This window comes from Cetorhinus maximus, chromosome 13 (assembly GCF_964194155.1).
Source record: "Cetorhinus maximus chromosome 13, sCetMax3.hap1.1, whole genome shotgun sequence".
NCBI classification, from domain to species: domain Eukaryota; kingdom Metazoa; phylum Chordata; class Chondrichthyes; order Lamniformes; family Cetorhinidae; genus Cetorhinus; species Cetorhinus maximus.
Window position 1 is genome coordinate 43974397 of NC_135891.1, and position 27074 is coordinate 44001470.

Genomic DNA, 27074 nt, shown 5'->3' on the forward strand with positions numbered 1-27074 from the left:
CTGGGAGGTGTAGAGGAATTGAGGGGCCTTGGATTGCAGGTCCATAGCTAGATCCCTGAAAGTAGCAGGACAGGACAATAGGGTAGTTAAGAAGGCAGATGGAATACATTCCTTTATTAGCCAAGGCATAGAAAATAAGACCAGGGAAGTTATGCCAGAACTATATAAAACACTAGTTAGGCCACAACTTGAGAACTGTATGCAGTTCTAGTCACCTCATTACAGAAAGGATGTAATTGTACTGGAGAGAGTAAAGAGGAGATTTGCGAGGATGTTACCAGGACTGGAAAATTGCAACCATGAGGAAAGATTAGATAGGCTGGAGTTGTTTTCCTTGGAACAGAGGAGGCTGAGGGAGATTTGATTGAGGTGTACAAGATTGTTAGACGGCTAGATAGAATGGATGGGATGGATCTATTTCCCTCAGCAGAGAGGTCAGTGACTGGGGGGCACAGGTTTAAAGTATTAGTAAAAGGATTAGAGGGGAGATGAGGAAAATGTTTCACCCAGAGAGTTGTGTGGGTCTGGAACTCACTGCCTGAAAGGATAGTAGAGGCAGAAACCCTTAACTCATTTAAAAGGTGCCTGTATATGTACCTGAAGTCCCATAGCCTCCAGGGCTACTGACCAAGTGCTGGAAAATGGGATTAGGCTGGGAGGCTCATTTTTCAGTCAGTGCAGACACAATGGGCAGAGTGGCCTCCTGTGTCAAAATTTTTTCTATATTTTCTAAATACCTGAAAAGGAGGACAGTACATGGATTGCTCCTTAGGAGTGCCAGCACGGACATGATGGGCCAAATAAACTTCTTCAGTGTTGTAATGATTCTATAATTCTGATTATTCTGAGCCTTTGGATTCCTAAACCAGTAACATTATCACTACTATCCTACCATGTCCCAAATTAATGCCAAAGTAATGGTGAATGCCATAGATGTGCCATTACTATGACAAGTTTTCAGCAAATTTAGGCCCAATGAAACCCAAAATTTGTTGGATAACCAAGAAATATCCCACAGGCAGAGTCAAGGGCTTCATTCATAGAATACAACCGTGAACAAATAACTGGATCCAAAGACAAAATTAAAGATGGTCAGATGTGCATTTATGCAATAACAACATCATGCCTCTTGGAAATCTTTTAAAGTGCTTCAAATACAATACTTCTGGTTTTATTTTTATTATTCTTTAATGGGAAGTGGGCATCACTGGAAAGACCATTTGTTGCCTAACCCAAATTGCTCTTGAGAAGTTAATGGTGAGGTGCTTTCTTGAACTGCTGCGGTCCATCTGGTGCAGGTACACACACAGTGCTGTTAGGAGGGGAGTTCCAGAATTTTGATTCAGCGACTGTGAATTCTGGGCAAAAAATACACAGCTAAAATCTGGTCAGCCCATACACAATTATGTTAGCTGTGGCAGGGCAACACCATGGTGTATACATTATTTAAAATTTAGTTTGTCATATCATAAAATGATATATTAAGGAGTTACGCAGTGATAAATAAATATTCTCTGGCTAGGAGATATATGAGTTTCCACAGTCACAAATGTTTTCTAAACAATGCTCTAAACAAGGTTTTCTAAACTGTGCTAATATTTCATTTCTGTCAAGGGATGATACACATAATTTGTGCTATAAAAGAACCTGAGAGAAAGTCTTTCAAGACAAAGACAGAATCAAAACTTTTCCAGTCCTTGCTTCAAAGAGGACAAATGTTGATTATAAAAGTATGTCATTGTTGATAAAGGCAAGCTGTCAAGGACAGTGAAGAGCTCTTGTCAGTACCAGCTATCTAGTCTAGGTCAACAGGGCAAACTCCAGAATTTCATCATCATTCAAACTTCAATGATTGTGTACACACACACAGGCACACACATATACACATGCACATACCCACGTACACATGCACACACATACATATGAACACACAGTCACATACACACACACACGTGCACGCACACACATAAAGACATACTCAACTACCTCAGCAGGAATATTTCACGATTAGGGATAAATGTCTAACACTTAAGAAGAAAAGCATTTTGTTTTGATTTTGTTGACACTGTAGTATCAGGAACATAACAAAATAAGGCAAATAATTGCAGCAAGTGCATTGGAGACAAGATACATACGCACAGTATCAAGAGCTAAGATCTGCTGCTCACCCTGCTTTTTCTTCAGTTAAGCAAACTGTGCCAAGCAATGTTTTACAGATGACAGGTAATGTGGAGGTGTCCACCACTTACATTTGGAGAGTGTTGATGCAGCTTTCCCCAATTAAAATATAATTATGATACTTTTTAAAAGCCAAAATGTAACACCTCACAATTAGATATTAAATTTCATCTTCTACTTTTTTGTCCACCTTACGAATAAATATTTCCCTGGAGCTTCCTTTTGCTTTTAGAATTATGTTTCTTATTTTAGTATATTCCGCGTATTTGGACTGTTCACTCTATCCAAATCATTGAATCAAAAGCAGTATCAGAACAAAATACACTCCCAACCATTCTAAGAAATTGCCCTTAACTCTTCTTTCACTGAAGAGCTACACAATATATGAAATAGCCTTTGCAGTTCATGAATTTGGAGTTATATGCCAGAGCAATCAGTGATGTCCTATACTTTGGAAGATCCTGTCATTTGAAATAAATAGTGTCCTTTTCAGTTGTCCATGGCGAAACTCATGAAGTTGTTAATTGTGGTAAACAACACATCAGTCACCTTCTTTATATACCTGTGTAGTACAAATTGTCTGCTATCCCGTGTGGTAACCTGGAATGAGCCTGAGGCACAGGTTGGGTGCTGTGATGACCTTACCAACCATTGGCACTGGAGATCGGCCACCGAACAGTTTACGACATGCGGCACAACTCGGTCCCAAAGAATCGTAGCCTATGTGAACACTGTCTTGTTTTTTATTTGAATGATGCACACAGGCTGTCGATATTGTAGCTGAGCTAACTTTATTGATAACATATTTTCCTAACATAAACACATATCTCTGCAGTAACTGAATTCTATAAAAACAGGCTCCACATGTGCTATCTGAACTTCAATCTCAGGTCAGGTGACCCTACCTCTATTACAAAGTGCTGTGTAGTATCTAATACTAGAGTCCACTACCACAATGAACTAATATCATGACAAACACTATCCCTCAAAATAAGTCCTGTACGTTGTTCAAAAAAGGGTGTAATGATAAGCCCAGCAAGAACAGGTCAGAACGTTTTACCTCAGTGGTGAGAAAGCTTTTAGAAATAATAATCCACAGCAAAATTAACAATCACTTGGACAAGTTTGGTTAATTAAGGAAAGCCAACACAGATTTGTTAAAGGCAAATTGTGTTTAACTTGGGACTTGGTATGAGCAAGCACATAAGTAGCACGGTTTGAATGACCTCAAGTTTACAGAGGCTAGAATATGGGAGGCTGACCAGGAGTGCATTGGACTAGTCACATCATGTTCCAGCATATTATGTATTTTCAGTCAATACTTTAAAATTTTGAACACAAGCAGACTATTAAAATGGCCACTGCAAATCATGTGATCTTTGTCATTTTGAGCTCCAGACAGTCCTAAGTCTCAAGCAAATGCCTCATTAAAAATGGACATTCATAATCATCAGGGGGATTCATACATCCCTTTAAGGATGGACAATCAGGAAAACAATGATAGCATTCTAGCCGGTTCATTTTTCTGTTTCACCATGGACTATTGGCCAAGATTTTCTGCGCCCAATCAGGACGGGCGTGTTTGGTGGCAAAATCAGAAAATCTAGCGAGAAGGGCTTACGTACATTTCCCAGTGATATAGATCCGGGAGGTGATTGTCCCCTCCCCCGATAAATGGAGGGCTGCATTTCCCGTCATTGGGCGTCGGGAATTTAATTTAAATACATTTGCATTTCATTCTTGCTGCCATACACTGGAATCACCCCCCACATCAAATTTTAATCCCACATCGGCATGATTTTAAACAGTATGATTTACAACTGCCTTTAAAAGGTGTGCACCTGGCGAGCTGAACTTAGAGGGCAACTTGAAGCTGAATGCATACAATTTAGCACAGCGCTCAAGCGGATCCCAATGCAAGGAAGCAGATTCAGGGATTTCACAGGCAAGTCACCACAGCGGCTTCTTTATGGCTAGCTTGTAGTGCCAGGGCTCAGGCAACAGTGCCAGAGAGAAGGGAACCTCAGGGTTAGGGCAACAGTGCTGGAGAGAAGGGAACGTCAGGGCTAGGGCAACAGTGACGGAGAGAAGGGAACGTCAGGGCTAGGGCAACAGTGACAGAGAGAATGGGACATCAGGGCTAGGGCAACAGTGACAGACAGAATGGGACCTCAGGGCTAGGGCAACAGTGACAGAGAGAATGGGACCTCAGGGCTCGGGCAACAGTGCCAGGGAGATTGGAACCTCAGGGCTCAGGCAACAGTGATGGAGAGAAGGGAGCCTCAGGGCTAGAAAAACAGTGCTGGAGAGATGGGGACTCAGGGCTAGGGCAACAGTGCCGGAGAGAAGGGAACCTCAGGGCTCGGGCAATAGTGCTGGAGAGACAGGGACTCAGGGCTAAGGCAACAGTGCCGGAGATAAGGGAACCTCAGGGCTAGGGCAATAGTGCTGGAGAGAAGGGGACCTTCGGGCTTGGGCAACAGTGCCAGAGAGAAGGGAGCCTCAGGGCTCGGGCAACAGTGCCAGAGAGAATGAGACCTCAGGGCTCGGGCAACAGTGCTGGAGAGATGGGGACTCAGGGCTAGGGCAACAGTGCCGGAGAGAAGGGAACCTCAGGGAAAGGGCAACAGTGCCGGAGAGAAGGGGACCTTCTGGCTCGGGCAACAATGCCAGAGAGAATGGAACCTCAGGGCTCGGGCAACAGTGCCAGAGAGAAGGGGACCTCGGGGCTAGGGCAACAGTGCCGGAGAGATGGGGCCTCAGGGCTAGGGCAACAATGCCAGAGAGAAGGGGACCTCAGGCCCCAGGCAACAGTGCATGAGGGGGTGATGGCAGCACAGAATGAAGGTTGCACACTAAGACATGTCGGGGTATGGGGGTAAGAAAACAGCCAGGCAAATGGAAAAACATGTCAAAGATGAACACTCTTTTACAGCTGAGACCGTCTAGCTTGAGCTCCATTGACATGCCTGGAGTGAGGCTAGTCAAACAACAGTACCCACTCAAGCAGCACTAATTCCTGAGAGTGCCAATAATTGCTCCTCTACTTTTAACCCCATCCTGCGTACACTTCAAAATCGAATGAGAGCTATGGTACTACAGAACCATTGGGCAACTGGGCAAACTTGAGGTTCCCCTTGGGAAAGGTGGCCATGGAACACTGACGGAGGGGTGAGCTCCTAATCCCTTGCATTATGTTTATGTTGACATTGAAAAGTCACCCTCTTGGCCCAAGCAAACCACGAAGCCTTAGAGTGCAGGTTAGGACAATGGCTTTGCCTAAGGTGAAAGTTCAGGATGCAGTCGAGTGGCCGAAGCTGTCACCGCTCATGTGGTGTGGGGCAGTGCTGGGTGTGGGCATGGTGAGCCATCATGCACACTAAACACTGAGCATCGATGTGGTGGACTGGACTCTCTGGCATGCACTAAGGGGCCTTGAGAGGCAACCGCAGGTGATATCTTGACCAAGAGTGGTCCTTAGGAGACAATTGCTGACCCTTGTGTCTCTCTCTTTGATACTGCAGTAAGGAGGCTATCAGGAAGATGGAGTCTGGTGATCTCGCTGTCTGCCTAATTGCTATAGGCAGGAAAGAAGAAGGAGAAGAATGTGACAGGAGCACCTGGCTCGCCAAAGGCAGGAGCAGAACCCTCAAGACCAAGGGGCAGCATGGCATCCTCCACACACAGAGGTTAAACCCCTGACAGCTGTCATTCATAGGTGCCTCACTAGACGCATGTTATATAGATGGCGCATGTGCTACCTGCAGATGAGTAATAACCAGTGTCACCGACAACTGCGCATGTCAAGGGATCTGGTCACTCACATATGCCACCTTCTGCAGGATTTGGCGCCATGGGGGCTCGGAGGGCATCCACTGCCAGTACTCAATTTCTACGGCAGTGGCTCCTTCCAGGGCTCCACTGGGAACCTGTGCAGGGTCTCACAAGCCTCCACCCACAAATGCATCAAGGAGGTCATGGATGCTACTTTTGCCAAGGTACACAACTTTGTCAGCTTCGACAGGGATCAGGCGAGCCAGGAAGCAAGAGCGCTGGGATTTGCTGAGATTACCACAGGATTACGGATTCCCACAGGGTGCCATTGACTGGACTTACTTGGCTCTTAAATCTCCCTGACAACAAGCAGCCCAGTATGTGAACCGCAAAGTCTTCCACTCTCTCAATGTTCAGCTGGTCTGCGACCATAACAAAAAGATCATGTAGGTGTGTGCAAGATACCATGGAAGCATCCATGACTCTTACATCCTCAGCAGGTCTCAGATCCCTATCATCTTCCAGGGAAAACACAGGCTGCAGGGTTGGCTCCTCGTGGACAAGGGACACCTACAACGGATGTGGCTGATGATGCCCGTGTGGCGGCCTCAGACTCCTGCTGAGAGAAGGTACAACGAGGCTCATGCTGCAACCCAGACTTTGGTGGAGCACACCATTGGGATCCTGAAAAATGAGGTTCCTCAACAGATCTGGTGGAGCACTGCAGTACACTCCCCAGAGAGTGTCACACATCATCGTGGCTCCATGTTCCCTTCAGCACCACACCTTCACCTGTCAGGAATGGTGTCGAGATGGGAGGGGCAGTCCCACCTCTAAGATGCTGAGAGCACACAGAGAATATCATGGAACCCTGTGACGCTTGGGTATGAGATTCTTACAGCAATCCACATCAAGGTGCAAGCACCACTGATCTGGAGAATGACTCTGAAATGGGCCAATCACTGTAGTCAGGAGGTTACGCACTGCACAGGGGAATGTCCCTGGACTGCAACACTTGCCTTCAGTTTGTGCAGGAACCAAGGTTTTACATTTGATTTCCACAAACACTGCTCATCATCACAAGGAGCCATAGATATGAAGACATGATTTGTATTTACAATCATCAACATTCTGTATAAGTGCCCAACTGTGCAATTACATCTGCTTAAAAATACCTGGAAAAGCTCAGCAGGTCTGGCAGCATCTGCGGAGAGGAACACAGTTAACGTTTCGAGTCCATATGAGTCTTCAACAGAACTAAGTAAAAATAGAAGAGAGGTGAAATATAAGCTGGTTTAAGGGGGTGGGTGGGACAAGTAGAGCTGGATAGAGGGCCAGTGATAGGTGGAGATAGCCAAAAGATGTCATAGACAAAAGAACAAAGAGGTGTTGAAGGTGGTGATATTATCTAAGGAATGTGCTAATTAAGGGTAGAAAGCAGGACAAGCAAGGTACAGATAGCCCTAGTGGGGGTGGGGTGGGGTGAAGGAATCGAAAAATGCTAAAAGGTAGAGATAAAACAATGGATGGAAATACATTTAAAAATAATGGAAATAGGTGGGAAAAGAAAAATCTATATAAATTATTGGGAAAAAAAAGGGGATCGGAAAGGGGGTGGGGATGGAGGAGAGAGTTCATGATCTAAAATTGTTGAACTCAATATTCAGTCCGGAAGGCTGTAAAGTGCCTAGTCGGAAGATGAGGTGCTGTTCCTCCAGTTTGCACTGAGCTTCACTGGAACAATGCAGCAGGCACCTTCCCATGCAACCGCAGAAAGTGCAACACCTGCCCCTTTACTTCCCCTCTCCTCACCGTCCAAGGGCCCAAACACTTCTTTCAAGTAAAGCAGCATTTCACTTGCACTTCCCTCAATTTAGTCTACTGCATTCGTTGCTCCCAATGCGGTTTCCTCTACATTGGAGAGACCAAACACAGACTGGGCGACCGCTTTGCAGAACACCTTCGGTCTGTCCGCAAGCATTACCCAGACCTCCCTGTCGCTTGCCATTTCAACACTCCATCCTGCTCTCATGCCCACATGTCCGCCCTTGGCCTGCTGCATTGTTCCAGTGAAGCTCAACGCAAACTGGAGGAACAGCACCTCAGATGGTGCTTAAAGCAAGACAGAATACAAACAAATACTAGTCAGATAAGATTATCAGAACCATTGTTTGAGTGTCAGTAAACTATTCCTCAATTGATAACAAGGGCCTTATTTTATATTTATTATTTTGAATAGTAATAGTCTTTGGCTACTTCCCCCTATCTACAGAACTGTTGAATAGACATGGAAAAGATCATGGTATTGAGTTTCTGCTAGGTTTTTTTCAGCAAAATTGGTCAAACCAGCACGCAATATTGATGAACTTCAAGTGCAAATTGCAACCAGCACAAATTGTGTTTTGGTGATCTTTTGTGCTAATTTAAGGAACATTGTGTTAAATTGGCCACAGCCAGAAGATGAATTGATCACTATTATGAGTTGCTGCTAGTTATGCTGGTCTTCAGGATGGATCTTTAAAATTAAGCTTTTTTTAGGTGCAAGGACACTAAGAAGCATTATTTTCCTTTACAGTTTACTAAGAAACTGATTACTGTACACTACTGTTTGGGGGAGGTGGTAGCATAGCGCTATTGTCACTGGACTGGTATTCCAGAGACCCAGGGTAATACTCTGAGGACCTGGGTTGGAATACCACCATGGCATATGGCGAAATTTGAATTCAATAAAAATCTGGAATTAAAGATCTGATGATGACCACAAAACCATTGATAATTGTTGTAAAAACCCACCTGGTTCACTAATGTCTTTTAGAGGAGGAAATCAGCTGACCTTACCTGGTCTGGCCTACATGTGACTCCAGACCCACAGCAATGTAGTTGACTCTTAAATGCCCTCTGAACAAGAGCAATTAGGGATGGGCAATAAATGATGGCCTAGCCAGTGATGCCCACATCCCTTGAATGCATTAAAAAAAACACGAATGAAGCCAGTGAATAGTTCTGTATAACTTTTTAAAGCTATTTTCAGTCATTTAAAATTGAGTTACTCATAGGTGATGATTTGGACATTCTAATTTAAATGCCTATATTTGTGGTATACCTATATTCAGGCATATCAATCAAACTACACCACGTTAATACTCTTAAATACTTCCAGGAATATTGTTAACACAATTTTTTTTAAAAGATGGTGAGTAAACACTGTTTATATAATTTCTTGGAGGTTTCTGTTGATCTTCTGCATAAAATATGGAGGATGATCTGAAGAACCCTCACAATATTTAATGGTAATAAAACCTACAAGCTGGCATTTTACAGGGCGACGGTGGCCTCATCCACCGGCTGTAAAATCTAGGGCAATCCTGACTTGATCAGTCACAAAGTCCTGACTGAACTTTACTTTGATCAGGCAGCTAATTGCCTGCAGTCATGGCTTACACCCTTCTAACATAGGTTTTCCTAGTCCCCAAGTGCTTCCGGCCAAAAGGAGGACTGGCAGCTCTTCAGTCCCATCAGTACCACTGGCAGTGGTGGCCACTGCTGGAACTGCAGCCAGTCCTGAACAGCCACCATGATGGATGCCCTGAGTGCAGACAAGTGGCCATGGCAAGCAACATCCAAATCAAGCCAGCCTTGATGGTTAGGAGGGGAGCAGGTCACTAGGGCAGGGGGGGATTTGCCCTTGCCACTGCGGGGACCCTCCATGGGCCACAGCGTGCCCAAAAATGAGGGCATTCCTGAGCCTGCAGGAAGGCTTCCAGGGCATACCTGGTAGTCTTCCCACATGTTGGAGCCCATTGCCACTGGTAATATACCAGCAACAGCAGGAAGAGGCCCTTAAGCGTTCCTTAACTGGACACTTAAGGCCCTCAATTAGCCTAAGGATGGGTGGGCGGTCTGCCGCCTTCCCTGCTACTGGTAAAATTCCAGCTGCAGCAGGAAGGTGATAGACACTCCACCCCTGCCATCCAACCAGATTTTACCACCCATCTTTCTCATCCAACCTGCCTCCCAGCAAACTCCCTGGAGTCCTGTAAAATCGTGACCACAACGTGCACTCTGGTTGGATTGACTTCAGGGGACAGAAATAGATGGGAATGTTATTACAAATTAATGGTTGGAGGGTGGGGAGTCCTTCTCTCATTTTAAAGGTGTTGGTCTTTATTACCTTGGCTGCTTAGATGACTCGCAGCTGATTTGATGGCTTTTTGATGGTACAGCTTCTTAAAAGCAGATAACAAAATGGCTTCCTCGCCATGTGACGTTTACAAGTTCAAAGTCCTTTTACCAAAAAATTTGGTGTGTTGATTACACATCTTGTGTTGTTATTTGACATCTTGAAATTCACCAAGTCTAGTTTTGGTGAGGGACCATCATAATACCATGGAAAGTCGATGGAATCCATTCACATTCATCTAACGCACTATCTAATTGAATTTCGATGGCCGGATCTTCCCTTAAAGTCCGATATCAGGTGGAGAAATCGGCACTGGATCCGCTGACATCAGTGATGGAATTTCACCCCATATCGTGTGGAACATTGTGAAAAAAAATCAGAGGCACGGGTTTTACATTGGATCTCTGGAGGGGCAGCTTCGGATTTTGCCGCCCCACCATGACCTCAGAGCTTCAATAATCTGGGAGCCATATTTAAAGGCTACCCCTACACAGAGCTAGCGCTCTCCAAAGGAAGAGGTGCAGACACCAACATTGAAGACCTGTCACAGCGTTCACCCACATCCCACCAGCACAGAAATACGCCTCGGTTGGACCCAGTTCTAGAGTAGTCTCAGGGTCACAATCTGGTGAGCACATCACTATGTCTGATCCACAGCTGGAGGAAGCAGGGTCATCCCAGCGTGCCGGCACTTGGAAAATTGCTGGAGGCCAGGAATCTGCTGAGTCCGAATCAGATAAGGAGCCTCTGGACTCGGTGATACCTCAGTTACTGGAGCTGCAAAGACAAGCTCGGGAACATCAGGAAGGGATGTCTGCTGCACGCCTCAAATTGCAAGTTACAATGGAGGAGTCCGTCTGCCTTCAGACCAAAGTGATAGCGCCGGCATACCAACACACCGAGGTCAACGCTGGTAGGGTGGCTGCTGCCGTGGAGACCTTGGTCCAGGACATTGGTCCTGCATTTCTGCAGAAGCTACACTCCATTGCTAGGGCACTTGCTGGCATCCATCAGTGTCTATGCAAGAGTGTGTGGGGACACCTCGAGCTCCCTCCAGCTGCCCCTTCCTCTCAAGGAGTCAGCCAGGGGCCCTCAGGCACCCATAGGAAGGAGAATTAGCAGGTGCACACCCCGGGGCCATCCACCCAGGTATCTCAAGGAGTGACTGGCCAATCCCAAACCCCTTTTCCTGTAACACCAGCAGCTCCAGCGCTGCCACATAGCAGGACAGTGAAAGCAGGCCGGGGCCCTCCAGGTCTCGGCCCTCTAGAGGATACCCACCAATGAAATCACAGACAACAGGGCATAGCAGTCAACAGACTGCCTCCACCTCTGCTGTGGATGTCAGGGATGCACCAAGAAGTAGCAGCAGGGCTAGAAAGGTCAAGACAAAGTAATTATACAAAGTGGCCATGAGTGTTAATCACTTGTACTTAATGTTCACAATTGTAAATACGCTCCCAAGAATATCTCCTTGTCTATGGCTTCTTGTTATGATGAGCAGTGTTCGTGTCAATCAAAAGTGAACCTTGGTTCCAGCACAAAATGAAGGCAAGTGTCACAGTCCAGGGCCTCTCCCCTGTGCAGTGTGTAACCTCCTGACCACAGCGATTATCTGGTTTCAAAGTCACTCCCCAGATCAGTGATGCCTGCGCCTCAGTGTGACTTGCGTTTGCTGCAAGAATCTCATACAGGAATCCGCGATGTTCTCTGTGTGCTCACAGCACCTTAGAGGCAGGACTGCACCCCCATCTCGACACCATTCCTGACAGGTGAAGGTGTGCTGCTAAAGGGAACAGGTAATGAAGCCTGTCAAAAGATCAAGTGCTGTTAAAGTCCATGTAGCCACTGTTTCTCAACAATGTTTCCATGATATAAGTCTCTTCACAAGGGCTGCCCTCAGCCGGACATGTCGCAGACATTCCCAGATGCAATGTGAAGATCTCAGGAGTGTCCTCACTGCATCTCGTCATCATCTTCCTGGAATCTTGTGGCATTGAGAGCCTCACGAGCGCGCCTGCCTCGTCTGGCCAGTGCAATGGCCTCATCGCCTGCACCCTCACCTTTCAGGACCTCATCACCTCATCCCCTTTGACTTCCTCCTCATCAGAGGGAAGGTGCAGCACATCCATTTCCCCATCATCCATGTCCTACCCACTTTGCATCGCCAGGATGTGTAGCACACAGCAAGCCCCGATGATGCGTGACACCCTCTGGAGAGTGCACTGCAGTGCTCCACCAGATCTGCCGAGGCACCGGAACCTCACTTTCAGGGTACCAGTAGTGTGCTCAACCAAACTCCAGGTTATGGTATGAGCCGCGTTTACCTTCCCTCAGCAGATGTCTGAGGCAACCGCACAGGCATCATCAGCCATGTCCTTTATATCCCTTGACTCCGAGGAGCCAACCCTGCAGCCAGTGTGGGCCCTGGAAGATGTCAGGGATCTGAGGCCTGCTGAGTCGTGGATGCTTCCATGGCATTTTGCACACACCTGCATGATCTGTTTATTATGGCCGCAGACCAGCTGAACATTGGACAAATGGAAGCCTTTGGTTCACATACTGGACTGCTTGGTGCTAGGGAGATTTTAGAGCCACGTGAGTACAGTCAATGGCACCCAGCACCTGCGGGAGACCGGAGATCTCAGCAAATCCCAGCACTCTTGCTTACTGGCTCACCTGGTCTCTGTCAAAGTTGACAAAGTTGTGTACTTTGACAAAAGTGGTGTCGTGATCTCCTGGATAGATTTGTGGAGGCTTGCGAGATCCCACACAGGTACCCAGTGGAGCCCTGGGAGGAGCCACTGCCGTAGAAATTAAGCGTGGTGGTAACTTTCACTGTCCTTGGCAGTGGATGCCCTCCAAGCCCCCAAGGCACCAAATCCTGCAGAAGGTGCATATGTGAGTGACCAGTTACCTTGACATTGGCAACACTGGTTCTCACTCATCTGCAGGTAGCACTTGCACCATCACAGTGCCTACGAACAACGGCTCTGTGGGGATCATCCTCTGTGTGCGGAGGAGGCCTTGCCGCCCAATTGTTTTGAGGGTTCTGCTCCTCCCTTTGGAGAGCAGACGCCTCTGTCACATTCTTCTCCTTTTTATCTCCTGCCTATCGGCAATGACGTGGACAGCAAAATCACCGGGATTCACCTTCCTGATAGTCTCTTCACTGCCGTATCAAAGAGAGAGACATGAGGGTCAGCATTTGTCTCCTAAGGCCCACTCTTGCTCAAGTCATCGCCCGCGTCTGCGTCTCAAGGCCCCCTCAAATGGCTGCCCAGCGTTTACTGTGCATGAAGGTTCACTACAACCCCACTCACCTCTGCCCCACACCATGGCTAGGATTTCCCGGTGGGCGGATGACGTTGGGGCGCCCCCCTGGTGTCATCGCGCGTCATTTTACGCTCATTCGGGTCGGGTGCATGTCTGCCCGACGAGTGAAATATTCTGCCCCAGATGACTGAGTGACGACAGCTTCAGCCACTCGACTGCATCCTGAGCTCTCTTCTCAGATGCCAGCATTGTCCTAACCTGCACTCAAAGGCTGCGCAGTTTCGTTGGACCAGGAGGATGAATGTTCAATGCCTACATAACAATAACCTACATAATACCCTCAGGGAGTGCTGTCCACTTCTCCCAAGGGGATCCTCAAGTTTACCCAGTCGCCCAATGGTTCTGCTGCTCCAGTTGATTTTGAAGTCTGCGCCTGAGGTGTTAAAACTAGAGGAACAATCATTGGCACTTTCAGGAATTAGTGTGGCTTGAGTGGACATAATTGCTTCACTAGACTGACTCCAAGCATGTCAATTGAGCTGATGCTAACCTGTCTCAGCTGCGGCAGAGTCCACATTTTTGAACCGTTTTTCCATTTGCGTGGCTACTTTCTTTCCCCTACCCCCCGCCAACACTTCTAACCCCCATAGTCATGTGTTTGTTGTGCAACCTTCCACGCTCTTCGCACACATTGGAGCTCTTGCTCCGAGGTTCCCTTCTTACAGTCAGTGCTGCCTAGCACCTCCCTTGTCCCGGCACCACACTAAAAGCCAGCTAGGAAGAAGCTGCTTTGGAGACTTGCCTGTGACTGCCCCTCTGAATCCATGGTGCCTCTTCTTTGCATTCCTATCGGGGATCCTCGCCAACGCTTTGCTGAGATGTGTGAACTCACCTCCGAGTTCCCCTCAAAGTTAAGGTCACCAGTTGCACGACTTTCAAAAGCAGTTGTGAATCACGCCGTACTCCATTTATTCTGACCTGGCATTTAAATTTGACATGGGGGTGTGGTGGCGGTGATCCTGGCATGTGGCCAAAATATTGAGCCGCAAATGCGTGCACGGAGCTGCCTCAGGGAAATTGAAGGGCTATTGTAATTATCAATAAATGAATGTAAAATTCAATTAACCATGTTCCCTCATGTGGCTGTGTCACATGAGATGGGACATGTTTTGATTTTGCGGAAAACTTATTTACTTATTTAATAAAAGCTTTAGGAAACCTCATCCCGCTCGTGGATGAGGTTTCCTAAAAAATGCGAAGGCTGCTTGGCCTTTAGGTTGGACAGGCAGCGTTATCAAATTAATCAATCACTGCCTTAATGGCCTTAATAGGCCATTTACATATCGGCGGCTGAGCACCTGACCTCAGCGCGCGATCACCGAATGAAATATCGTTGGACTGCGCGATGACGCACGCCCGACATCATCGCTCGTCATTTTACGCGTCGGCGTGTCGGGCCCGCCCCCGCACACCAACTGAAAAATCCTGCCCATGGTGTCAGAAGTGTGGAACTGAATTTGAGTGGATTTTGATAGCTGAAAGAGAGCTAGCTACTGTAGGAAACAGCAGAGAATAAAAACTCAGTCTGCAACTTTGTACAGGACATTGCCTGCTGGGTGAATCAGTAAGGTTTTGAATCTTCCAGTACCAGCTCCTATGGAGAAGAAGACACATTGGAGAATGAATTGAAAATTTTTCCAGTCTCAATTGCAGAACTATGAAATTGTCAGAGTTTAAAAAGAAATTTGAACCAAGAAGAGTTGCAACTCTGTTATCAGTGCAGAGGAAAGAGTGCTACAAGCCGTATTTCACCCCAGACCTCATAGAGGAGCAGAAAAGCCAGTCTGGTGAAATTTTGGAGGTCTTGAAGACCCACTTTGAACCCTCTACTAATGTTATTTATGAATGCTGCGTGTTCAATACCAGAACTCAAGAAAAGGGGGAGAATATTTATCTGTATGTTGCTGCACTGAAATGTCTAGCTAAATCTTGTGAGTTTGAGAAACTGAAGAACTGATCAGAGATTGGATTTTCCCAAACAACAGATCCTGCCATGAGAAAACATCTGCTGAGAGAAAAGAAACATACTCTCAAGAAAGCGATTGACATGTGCAGAAGCACTGAAGTAATTAATCATCATCTGAAAAGTATTGATGTGAGAACTGATGAAGCTTTGCAGTATGCTGAGAGGCAATTCGGGCCTTCCAAGCACTAGACAATGGAGAAGAGAAAAAACTATTTGCAGAAGGGCCAGCAGAAGATCATGGCCAGAGTATTGAATGTAAATATTGCAGGGGACACCCTACACAAAAGGAAAGGAAATATGCCCAGTTTGAGGAAAGCAGTGCTCTAACCGCAAGAAGCTGAATCACTTTGCATGCAAATGTTTTGCTGGAAAGAAGGGTGTTCATGGATTATCTGTTAGTCTATGGATGTGGAGATACGATGGAAGAAGCCATCGCAGACCATGATCAGAATCTAGTGAGACTGCTGGAGACAGCTCACCAGATGAACCTGAAGCTGAACAAGAAAATACTACAACTGAAGATGGCTGAAGTCAAGTACAGAGGTTATGTGCTGACAGTGAAAAGGTTTTGCCCTGATCCTTATAAGGTGAGAGCTCTAGCAGAGATGCAACAACCAACAGGTGTGAAGGCAGTTCAACAACTTGTAGGATTTGTGAACTATCTAGCAAAGATTTTGCCCAATTTGTCATCAGAGTATGAACCTCTATACAAGCTCACTGCAAAGGATATTCAGTGGTTCTGGGGCACAGATCAAGAAGTAGCTTTCACTCGCATCAAACAACTAGTGATGACAATGCCCAGTGCTGAGGTGCTATGATGTCAATGACAAAGTCATCCTGCAGTGTGAGGCCAATGAAACAGGACTTGGAGCAACCCTAATGCAGCAAGGACAACCAGTTGCATTTGCATCCAGAGCGTTAACACAAATTGAACGACCTTATGCCCAATTTGAGAAAGAGTACCTGGCTATTGTCTTGGAGATACAAAGTGGCAGTAGAGTCTGACCACAAGCCACTTAAAGGCATCTTTCTCAAACAGCTTCTCTCTGCTCCAAAGCATCTGCAAAGGATGTTACCTTGTTTGCAGAGATAACATTTGAAAGTGAAGTACAAGCAAGGGAAGCCGATATAGATCACCAACATGCTATCAAGAGCTGCATTCCCTTTGAAGGAAGTTGATGATGCTGGTAAAAAGTATGAAATCTTCCAGATTCAACATGAAGCAATGGCTCGACATGATCTGGAATTCATCAACCTAGTAGAGGCACTGAATCCAACAGATAAGCGTCTTGCTCAGATCAAGCAAACTACACAACGAGATGCCTCCCTCCAAGTGCTACAGGAAGTAGCACTGACAAGATCGCCTGAAACCATCAAGGATCACCTGTTGTTATAAGAAAGTATTGTACATACAGAGATGAAATGACTGCCCAAGATGGCATCTTGTACAAAGGAACTAGAGCCATCAACCCAAAGGAGATGAGAAAAGAGATGCTGATGCGCATCCATGCAAGCCATCAAGGAATCGAGTCTAGTCTGAGGAAGGCAAGAGAAGCTCTCTACAGGCCAAACATAAGCAATGAGATTAAGGACCACATCAGCTAGTGCAGTGCTTGCAATGAACATTAAGCTAAGCAAGCTAAAGAGCCACTTATGACTCATGACCTCCTACACAGACCATGGGTGAAGCTTGGAGAAACTGCTTCACTCTCTTTGAAACTGAATATCTCATCACCGTTGACTACTATTCACACTACTGGGAGTTGGACAAGCTGACGTCAATAATTGCCAGTGAGATCACTGAGTGCCTGAAAGCGTACTTCTGTTATCATGGCATTCCTGAAATTGTGATAAGCAACAATGGCCCTCAGTCCATGAATGAAGAATTCAGGCACTTCATGAATGAAGAATTGGAAATTCAGCACTACACATCATCTTCACACGACTGCCAGTCAAATGGAAAGGCCAAGGCAGCAGTGTAAATTGCAAAAGGGATCATCAAAAAATTGTGTAGATCCGGTATGATGTATACAAGGCGATCTTAGAGTGGAGAAATACACCTACTGAAGCCATAGAAAGTAGTCCAGTCCAGCGACTAATGTCATGCCACACTCAGACTCCTCTTCCAATAGCTAAAACACTACTATAGCCAGAAGTAGTAACAAGAGTGAAAATCAAAGTGCAATAACTGAAAGCCAAATTTCACTTTGATAAAGTGGCCAAATCTGAAGGGTTCTCAAAATTCCCACATTTTTCATATCATCAACAAGGATATGACTTTTGGACTTTTATGGCAGAAGACCCAACTGCTGAGTTAAGTGTAGAACGCTGCAGACAAGGGGCTAGGCCCATGAAGGCCTGGGACTGGACATGCCCAGGCTTGTTGAGTGCGTGTGGATTGTTACTTGGAACCAGACAACGAGAGAAGACAGAATACGCATTCTTCCCTTTAAAACAATCAACCCAGAGAAAGACTTCATCTTACCCGAAACTAAAGCCCATCAAAATCTTGCATAAATAATCGCTACTAACTACTAAGGCAGGAAGGCAACAATCAATGCAATTATGTGAACCTATCAATACTCCACATATACAATGGCTTTCAGTTCAAGACTAGTTACGGGGACAGGAAGACAATGATAAACATCATGTGAGCCAATTAAAAAAACAATGAGACAACAATCACCTGAAGAAGCCCACCAAAAATCAGACAAAGAACTAACCTTGATTTGGACTGAGATAAGAAATTCGAAAAAAACAGTATCACTGGGCCACCAGTTACAAGGGTGAGCAGTTTTTGGAGGGTGAGCAGTTTTGGAGCGGTTGAAGCAGAGTTTAAGCAGGGAGGAGTAGCTGAGCCAAGTGGAGGGAGGAGATCTGAAAGTGTGCAGGCCCGCAGGCAACATCACGGCAAGGGGCACAGGGTGGCAGGCTCAACCGAAGACAACAAGGCCGCAACCACAGCCCTCCACGAAGATCGACCACCCACAACCGTGCCCTCCACCCAACTGAAGAACCTTCACAGATTCCACAGACCAGGACCACATGGGGACGGCAGGCCCCAGAGGACACAAAGAGCGTACCCCAAAACTGCAACCGGTTTACCTGGCTAGATTTCGAACTGTCAAGGAACCCTGGTTAGTGAGCATGATCCCTGACCTCTCCTGGTTCAATTTAGTTAGGTTTTGGGGGTGGGACAAGGGTAAGGGGATTAGTAGCGTGATTTTCTCTCGTTATGCCGTGTGTTCCCCATTCTTAACTTAGTGTACTTTGTAGGTCTGTATAGTCTCAGTGTAATCCTAATGTTACAAGTTCATTTGTAACTTCAATAAACCCAGTTTTGTTTTTCCTTGCACCAAAACCAGTTGTCTGCTGCACTTTGTCACAACCCCAAATAAGTCCAAGGTCTAGAACCCAGGGAGTGGGACTGATTCGGACCGCTCAGAAGTCAGAGGTGAAGCTGACACACACCACCACCCCCTACAAATCATTGCTAGAGTTGAGAGTTGGAGAGCTGGTCAGAGTGAAAACATTCAATGCACTCAACAAAAGTCAGCCCACTTGGCAACCTGAAACCTGCATAAAGTAGTTGTCACCTTGATCGTAGATGGTGAAAATGAACAACCAGATATATCATTGCAATCGCAGACACATACATGCAACTGGAGAAGTTTCTCCTTGCCAGCTGGTGAGGAGGACTTGATTTTGACAACTGAACAAGGGACAGAACAACCATCAGTCCCAGAGATCAACTGCTCACCAACAAATGCATTGGATCAGCAGCAACACTCGCCATGTCAACAACATTCCCCGAAGAGGCATAGTGACCCCAGGAACCAGCAGACATTAGACAAGCAACGAACAACAATCCGCACGTTCATTAGAGGACCTGAGCGCTTTAATGATTATATGTGTGCAGCGCATGTATTGAGACAGACGAAAATGAAACAGTCTAGAATGAACAGTTTTCTGTTCACCGTGATGACTTTCTTTATAGACTATGAATGTGGGTAACTTGCAAATACAAATGTTAGTGCATGTAATGTGTTTGTTTGGAGAAATGCCTTTGTGCACTGCTGCCTTTTCTGTACAGTGGCTTGCCATAGTCACGTGACCACTGAGGTCATCTTGGGTGAAACAAAGGCTTTGGGCAGAAGTCGTTTTATTCACTGTATGGAACACCCACTGTGTACCTAGTCCCTGGCTCCAGAAGGATTGGGATTTCCCTGATGTCATCTATGGCACATCTGATCTTTGACTGCTGACACTGAATGATAAATTCAGAAGTCTGTTGTAATAATGCAGAGAACACGATTTCAAACCCCACCATTGCTGTTTAGGAATTTGAATTCAGTAAAAAAAAATCTGGAAGTTATAGTCCAACATCAGTAAAAGTGATCATGGGCTCCATCTTCCGGTCGGCGAGCGGGGGGGCGGAGCCTGCTCGCCGACGTTTAAAATGACGCGGGGTGAAATCAGGCAGGCGTCCCGGCATTACCCCACATCATTTACATTTTCAGGTTGGCGAGCGCGCAGCCGAGTCAGCTATGCGCCTGCCGACCTGTCAACGGCCACTTAAGGCTATCAATAAAGTAATTGAATTAATCAATGGACCTGCCTGTCCAACCTTAAGGTTGGGGGGAGGCCGGGAGCCCAGGCGGGCTTCCGAGAAAACATGAAAGCTCATCCGTGGGTGGGATGAGGTTTCATGAGAGTATTAAAATTTGTATTAAATGTCTAAATAAAAAAAATTGACATGTCCCAGCTCATGTGACATGTGACAAAGATGTGCTGTTGTTGGGCAAGACTGGCATTTTTGTGCCAATCCAGGTTGCAGCAAAAAGGTGGTTCTGGGCCAGAGGACAATTAAGAGTCAGTCACATTGGTGTGGGTCTTGAGTCACTATTTGGCTAGATGTGACATGTGACAATGGCACATGAGGGGACATGTCAGTAATTTTTTTTCTAATCTTTATTCAATGTTTCAAACCTGAGCCGATCTCCCTGAGGCAGCATTTTGCCTTAGGGAGATCTGTGCGCTCTTTCGCACACATGCGCGGAAGAGCACACTTCCGGCTTCCTGGCGGACGTCACGCTGGGCGGGCCTTGATTGGCCTGCCCACATAAAATGACGGCACGCCCTCGACTGGGGGCGCCGATTAGGAACCCGCCTGCTAGTACCCGTTCCCGCACAACCCCTTCAAAGGGGGAAGATCCTGCCCCATGAAGCTACTGGATTGTCATTTTTTAAAAATGGTTAATTAATATTCTCTGGAGAAGGAAATCTACTACCCATACCCAATCCAGCCAAATAGTGACTCAAGACCCACACCAATGTGGCTAACGCTTAACTGTCCTCTGGCCCAGGACCACCTTTTTGCTGCATCCAGGATTGGCACAAAAATGCCAGTCTTGACCAGCAACCACACATCTTTAGAATGAAATATAAAATTAAGATTACAGAAAAGGCAAGGTAACAAAATATCTCCAAATTTACTGTATGCATGGTGTTAAATGAAACAAAACAAGGATATCTTAATTATGGAAACTGCAGCTATACATAATACTTCACTGGCAAAGGAGAACATCTCCAGCATTAAAGATGACTGTGCTAAGTGTAATGTTTGACCAACATTGTATTGCAATTTAGTAGCGCACAAATCATGAGAAATGGTTTGATTTTCCTATTGCATTAGTGAAGGGCTTTTGCATTATAGGGAATTGCAATAGTATAAATGCAGCATTACAGATGCCAGCACAATCCATTTCATGATTTTGTGGCTTTTAAAACCACAGATTTGGATGGACAGGACTTTTCATTGGGCTGAATATTCACTGGGGTGGGAATGGGGGTATGTGGGTAAGAGATTGGAAGTTGAGCTGGAAGACCATTCCGCCTCTTTGCACCAAACTCCTTATTCTGGCAGATCAAAAGGCAGCTCAAGTTATTTAATATTAATTTCCTGACGAAGTCTTGCATCATAACATTTCCGTAGTGAGCAAATTATTCTTCCCTGCAGTGATAATATGAACATCAACAGCAAAGTGGACCCTCGGGAAGAAATGGAATCTTTTTTTATTGTTTGATCTTATTTTTTTTCTTCCACAGCTATGACAGACTCTACATAAAGGTTAAAGTAACTATGGGTAAATTCACTGCATGGGAGATTAAGCAGGGGATCTTCATTCCCCATTTTGTAAGCAATTGCTGGAATCTGAAACTATTCCCAGACTAAGAAGGCAGTTGCACACGTCAGCAGAAACATAGGACAGAATTTAATGTTGGTGACGGGGGGCTCGCCCACTGGCTGGAGTCCCGACGGGAGCCCCAGCTCCTTTATTGAAGGCCTGCCGGAATTAAGTGCTCATCAGGCACTTAACAGTCCAGTGGTGGGCCTTCCCTGGGATTTAGGACTCCCGGGGTGGAAATCCTACCCCCAAGAACTGCCAGCTAATCAGAGACTGGCAGCTCTCCATAGCTCATTAGTGCCAGCAGTCCCACTGGCAACAGTGGCAGCTGCTGGTAATGCACCTGCCAGAGGCAAAGGATTGCCAAGGTAAGCCAGGACACAGGTGAGTATGGGCAGGATGGAGGCCGGAGGGATTGGGTCGCTGGCTTGGAGGTTCAGAAGAAAGAGCAGGGAGTGGCTTTCTGTGGCCCTTTTCCCTTCCCAATTCTGGATCTCTCAATCAGGCACCGAGTAGCTTTGAACGAGGGACCTCCCTTGGAGCTCCCTTGGAGCCTATGGAAATGTTATGATGCAAGACTTTGTCAGGAAATTAATATTAAATAGCTTGAGCTGCCTTTTGATCTGCCAGAATAAGGAGTTTGGTCCAAAGGAGGCGGAATGGTCTTCCAGCTCAACTTCCAATCTCTTACCCACATACCCCCATCCCCACCCCAGTGAATATTCAGCCCAATGAAAAGTCCTGTCCATCCGAACCTGGTAGGCAATCCATGAGCCTTCCTGCCCTGGACTTAATCGGGTGGAGGCGGGAAGGCATTGAGGTCCCCACTCCGCACCTTCCTGCTTGATTCATTGCCCCCCCACCTCCAAACTCGCTGCCGGGGGAGGGGTGGGCATTAAATCCTGACCATACATACCAAAACCACAAATGACCCCTAACCTTTGAATCTGTACTAAATGAAGCAATAGACAGCTTTGGACTAACATACCTAGTTATCACTGTGTGATGGAGCTTGAACCAACAACAATTTGTGGGTAATGTAAGGCTCCTAGGGCCTCTTCCATCCTATCCAAAGGGAATGCTTACCTTCTTTCCTTTCACACAATACACAGAACAGTAAGCCAAACATCCGAACAGCATCAACATAGCCAGTCACATAACCAGTCAATTTTATCAGTGTGTCAACAGAGTGAACGTGTGGTTTTCTACAATAAAAGATACAATAAAAATACTGTTTTCAAGTGACCACATGAATAAGTATCACCTAACCAATGCACCATTTTGGCTGCCACAGACACTTTTGATGACACTAGTTAAAAGGCACAAAACTATCACCCTAGTCACTGCCTGTATATAAATGTTACACAGATTAGGAATTAAATGACAGCTCATAGGAGTATAATAAGCTTAGTGGTAGCACCGTTTCTGTGATGGCAAATGTTAACCAGATATGCATGAGAAATAATTAATGGGGAAAGCAGAGCAAGTGGGTGAACTATTGTATCTTTACACAGCAGCTTATAATTATTAGCTTATAACAGCTTATAATCATTATACAACTTTACAAACTTGAAATAGTGCAAAGAAATGCCTCCATTATAAATATTTCTAAAGAGTCAAGGCATCCTTCAATAAACATATTGCCAACACCTGGCAATCAGACCATGTGATCAATACATTCAGGACATAGTATCAGAACACCGGCTGGAGCTGAATGTTGAAGAAATGTGACAGGTGTGGGGTTTTGCCTCATTCACAGTAAGTTTAGTATTTCCTCACATTTCATGAGCTATCTAATGAATAGAGTGAGCTGCCCTGAACTCAACGCGAAAAACATACAGGAACATTACAAGTTTGGATTACCTTATTCATAAAAAAAAATTTATAAAGAGGGTCTCAGTGCAGCAAAAAAAATCTTCCCAATCAGATAACGTATAATTTGAAGGGTACAAGTGGATTCTGGTCCTTTCAAAAGTGCAGAGATTTATACCATATTGCATTCCATGATACTGACCTTTTTTGAGTAGCTTTCGTATATTTTCAAGTTTTCTCCTTTTGTTTCATTTTCCTCTCTTGGAGACTGTTACATGTTAATTACTGACATACCTCCAGTAATTTGCCCAAGTGGTCATTCTCCTTCTGTGGCCAAATTAGCGAACATCAGTGGATTATGAACCAGGAATCACACCACAGAACAGCCTGAAATAAAAACAGAAAATGTCAGAAATACTCAGTAGGTCAGGCATCTTTGAGGAACAAAAACAGGGTTACCGGGCTGGATTTTCAAAGCGGGGTTAGGAATTCTGGGTCCTGACCCTGCGCCTCAGCTGTGTCTTTTAGACTCAAATGACCTGGTTGTGAAGAAGGCCGGCTCAGTGTCCAATTATTGGCGGGAAGTGCCTCCAGAAGGTGGGAGCTGCTTGCCTGGTGTCAGCTGCAAAGACAAGCAGCGGCTTGCTTAAAATAAAAGCAAAATACTGCGGATGCTGGAAATCTGAAACAAAAACAGAAGATGCTGGAAAAACTCAGCAGGCCTAGCAGCTAACGGGTCTAGTATATGGACTCAAAGCATTAACTCTGTTTCTCTTTCCACAGATGCTGCGAGACCTGTTGAGCTTTTCCAGCATTTTCTGTTTTTGGGGCAGCTTGCTTAAGTTCCTTACAGGGCCAGTAGTGTTGATGAGGCTGCAAGAGACCGTGTGAAGATTCAGAGCTTGCACCGGGCAATAGGCCCATTAAAAAGCAGCTATAAAAGAAAGACAAATAAACATTATTTGGCTCTGGGCAAACCCGACAGCTGTGCATCAAACTCTTCACCAAAATAAAGTGTAAAATTTCCATTCTGTACTGCAAAGGCGCTTTAACAAGCTCCTTAAGGAGCTTAAGGGGCCATTAATTGATGGCGAGCAGGTTGCCCGTTCCCTCCCTCCAGCCAGCCCATTGAAATTTAAAAATTTTCGTGGAGGCATTGTGATCCCAAGACAACCTCGGGGACTTTGAAATCGTCCCCAAACTGGGTCCCGACCCCACTTTGAAAATCCGGCCTTACGATTCAAATCTGTGGGTGGAATCATCTGTGCCCACTGCAGTTGGGCATGCTCAGCAGCGTGAGTGGACAATATGGTGAAAAGACCAAAAATAGGTTTCATGACATTGTGAAACCAGTTTGCAACTGTCCGCTCAGCCCGTCGATGGCGGGCCACGTTTCCTGCCATCAGACATCAGGGACCTCATTGCAATACATCTGCATATCATTGTAAGGCCGGCCCATGGAATCATTTCCTCTCCCCCTGTTGGATCATCTGTCCACGTCAGCGTGATTGCACGCTGGCGCAGAACACATCTTGACAAGTCTGACATGCAGAAGTCGGGACTTACCGCCAGGGCCTTGCACACATCGCGGACATCGGAGGAGCAGAAGATGCTGGAGCCCGACAGCAACACTGGAGGAATATCCATGGCATGCTGGATTCTCATGGACATGGCTCTGCTGCGAAGCAGCTCATGGGAGTTGGAAAGTCACTATTGAGGGCCTGCTCACAACAGATGATGGTCAAGTGGGTGGAGAGGAAGGTCTAGGATAGGCTGGGAGAGGAAGAGGTGTCAGGATGGGGTGAGGTTGGGAGGTGGGGAATGAAAGTGTCAGGATGGGGAAAGGTTGGTGAGGGATTGAAGGTGTCGGGGGGAGTTTGGAAGAGGGCAGGGAGTGCGGGGGAAGGAGGGCTAACAGGGGATAAGACAGCAACTGGGGAGGTAGGTGTAAGGGGAGTGGAAGGTGTAATGGAAGGAGTTTGGAGGGGGGAAAGGAGTGCAGAGAGGGGAGGGAGTCCAGGGGGAGGAAGGAGTGTAGAGAGGGGAGGGGGTCCAGGGGGAGGAAGGAGTATGGAGAGGGGAGACAGTAAGGCTGGAAGAAGTAAAGGTGGAGGAAGGAGTCGCGGAGGGGGAAGGACTAAGGGTGGAGGAAAAAGTAAGGCTGGAAGAAGAAGTAGGGATGTCTGAAGAAGTCAGGAAGGGGAAAGAAGTAATGCTGGACGAAGATGTAAGGCTGGAGGAAAGAGTTGGGAGTGGGAAAGAACTAAGGGTGGAAAAAGAATTAAGGGTGCCTGAAGGAGTCAGGAAGGAAAAAGGGCTAAATGGGGGTGGAGTCTGGGGGGTGGGGCAGTGGTGGAGGATCAAGGGGGGAGGAGTCAGGGGGTGGGGGAAGGGGTTCCAAGGGGGCAAGGGGTTCCAAGGTGGGAAGGGGTCCAGAGGGGGAAATGTCCAGGTGAACGTGCAAGGGAGGGCTCTGATGAGTCCATGACTACCTCTTGGGAGCGAACAGAGGATAGGCATGGGACGAGGGAATGGTGAGAATGATGAGGGCAGAGTGAGGTGGTAGGGTGTGATGGTGAGTGTTTGACAGTAGCTGCAAAAGGGACGGTGAGGGTGGTTGGTGGGGATTCGGAGGCAGACTTGGACCCTGGGGGTGGAAAGGAGGAGGTCGGTGAGGTGAATGTGGATGGGGGTGGGATTTTCAGGAAGGTAGGGAACATGCACATTCACCAGGACATCCTTGAAGGAAAAGGGTTGTGGCTGGTAGGTCATGGAGGGGAGTTGGGAGGTGATACCGGGGGGATCAACAATGATGGGGGAGAGGAAATGGGTGACTGGGGGAGGGGAAAATATGGGGGAGCACATGAAAAATCGAATCAAGACCATGCTGTCCAAATTGAAAATGAAATATCAGTCATGGTGGGCGAGATCAGGTGCTGCATGGGAGAGTGATCATTGGGTGGACAATGCAACAGGTCAGCTCAGATGGACAACCCTAGCAGGCAGCATTAGAAATGCTCAGGACATTGCAGTGAGTATGACACGTGAAGGATCTGCGTGCATGGGAGAGTGGTTGCATGAGGCTCCAAAAGGCCCCGCCACACACACACCTCTCCCTCCAGATCACTAGTTGGCCAGCTGCTCCTTCTGCGGTGACAGAGGACAAGGTTGAGGAGCTCACAGGCAAAGGGGACTCAGAGGGAGAGGACATCATCTGAGTTTCCTGAGTGGATGACCCAGAGGTGTCCAGCTCCCGCTCTTCCTCCATTCGGGTGCTGGGGGGGCCACAGTCTGACTCCTTAAGGGGAAGAAGCACCTGGAGGATGTCAAGGTGCCCCATTTCCCTCTCATGCTGACACTGCAGGAACTCACCCATAGCTCCCGTGATGGAGTGCAGGTCTGCACACATCTCCGCGTTCTGCTGGACCAGGGTCTCCATGGCGTCCACCATCCTCCCCATGGCGACCTCCACATGTGGACATGTGGGCACCACTTCATCAGTGGGCAGGTAGAAATATTCCTCTGACTCATGTGCCACTCTGCTGAGGACTTCCAACAGCTTTGCATAATGTTCCCACGCCTTCTGCTGCTTCTCCAGGATGAGTTGGAAGGCCGAATCCAGAGGTTCATCATCTGACTC

General features: G+C 46.6%; 1 non-coding gene across 1 annotated transcript; it reads right to left on the reverse strand.

The window, feature by feature from the left end:
• Positions 1 to 22602: 22602 nt before the first annotated feature.
• On the reverse strand, positions 22603 to 22730 carry LOC144689306 (U6atac minor spliceosomal RNA). Its single transcript, XR_013578636.1, has one exon. It is a non-coding gene; the product is annotated as a U6atac minor spliceosomal RNA (small nuclear RNA).
• Positions 22731 to 27074: the final 4344 nt, after the last annotated feature.